Source organism: Pygocentrus nattereri, chromosome 9 (assembly GCF_015220715.1).
Source record: "Pygocentrus nattereri isolate fPygNat1 chromosome 9, fPygNat1.pri, whole genome shotgun sequence".
NCBI classification, from domain to species: domain Eukaryota; kingdom Metazoa; phylum Chordata; class Actinopteri; order Characiformes; family Serrasalmidae; genus Pygocentrus; species Pygocentrus nattereri.
Genome location: NC_051219.1, coordinates 2182912 through 2184633, shown reverse-complemented (window position 1 = coordinate 2184633; position 1722 = coordinate 2182912). Strand labels below are relative to the sequence as shown.

Sequence of the window (1722 nt, the reverse complement as noted above, 5' to 3'; positions counted from 1 at the left end):
GAAACCATCACTACCAAAACAGTCACTACCGAAACCGTCACTACTGAAACAGTCACTGCTGAAACCACCACTACTGAAACCGTCACTACTGCAATCATCACCACAGAAACCATCACTACTGAAACCACCACTACCAAAACAGTCACTGCTGAAACCACCACTACTGAAACCGTCACTACTGAAATCACCACAGAAACCATCACTACCAAAACAGTCACTGCTGAAACCATCACTACCAAAACAGTCACTACCGAAACCGTCACTACTGAAACAGTCACTGCTGAAACCATCACTACTGAAATCATCACCACAGAAACCATCACTACCAAAACAGTCACTGCTGAAACCGTCACTACTGAAACAGTCACTATGGAAACCATCACTACTGAAACAGTCACTACTGAAGCATGTGGCAAAGTTTTGGTATGGTCTGAATGGAATGTTCAGTCATTAGTTTTAATAAAATAAACATAATTCACGTTTAGGGTCCCTTTTAGTCTAAGATCAGTTAAAAGGCGCTGACTCTGTGTAATTTGGTGTTAAACACTTAATAAATATCACTTTATACACAGAACTGCAACATCTACAGTAGTTTACATGAACCAGTTCAGAGAAAAAATAAATAAATAAATAATAATAATGTTCAATGTATTGTTCTGAGCAAAAGTTCTGTGCACGCCCCTCATCAAATGCCATGCTGTTGATTTTCTGAGCGTAAATAAGTAACACATCCTCTACAGAGACACACATGTACTGTTTATTTACTGAGTTTAACACACTGGGGGCCACCAAGCGTGGCCTGTGCAAAAGTTATGGCACACTTTGTGCAGTTTTTCCCTCAAAATGTTTGATTCAGCAAATAAACAGAAATTTTAGACTAAAACTAAGAAAGATGCCGTATTTGAGTGCGGTCTCTGTAGAGGGGCTGTTTTCTCTTAGAAAGTCAAACGTTCACATGCGACTGTAGCGTCTGAAGCTCAAGCGCGCTCTGCATCAGGAGTTAGATCCAATGATCTAACAGCGCAGAGTAAAGAAGACGGCGTCTGTTGCTAAAGGAAGAGACAGAAGAGCAGATCTATGGTTCTTCTCGCTTTGCTTACTGTCCTCTTTAGGTTAAATACAGTGAAGTCACCTCAGTGAAGTTACCACGGCAACAAATGTTAGTGATGTCAGTGACATCAGACTGAGTCTGTGGTCAGCAGTTTAAACGCCCAAAAGCCAAAACTAATGCTGGATATGGACGAGACAGACTCAATGTGCTTACCTCTCTCTCTCTCTCTCTCTCTCTCTCCCTCTCTCACCCCCTCTCACTCTCGCTCTCTCTCGTGCTGAGGTGATGTCGTCTGCACCTGTATACCTGCTCACACCTGCAGAGCTTTATATAAACGAGGCCAGCTAGGACAACACACACACACACACACACACACACACAGGGCTATACTTACAGTAAAACCCACCCGCTGGGTTAATAAGCAGCATCCACTGTATCAATAACAGCAGTCTGTGTGTAAAGTGATACTTCTGCTTTACTGCTGTACAATTAACAGATAAGGAGAGTTTTACACCAAGTTTATACTGACACCAGCTCTGAAATCTGAACAACGTATACATCTAAACAAACCATATACATACAACTCAACAGACAATACATCTAAACCAACTGTACACTTCATCACGCTGTACGTCTAAACTTACTATACATCTCAACAGACTATACACTTC

General features: G+C 41.6%; 1 protein-coding gene across 1 annotated transcript in view; it reads right to left on the bottom strand.

The window, feature by feature from the left end:
- LOC108412632 (dentin sialophosphoprotein-like) overlaps positions 1 to 1347 on the bottom strand; it is an 8516-nt gene extending 7169 nt beyond the window's left edge. Inside the window, exon 1 of the mRNA XM_037541168.1 lies at positions 1265 to 1347. The gene's annotated coding sequence lies outside the window, so the exon portion shown is untranslated. The remainder of the gene's footprint in view (positions 1 to 1264) is intronic.
- Between the last annotated feature and the right edge of the window lie 375 nt (positions 1348 to 1722).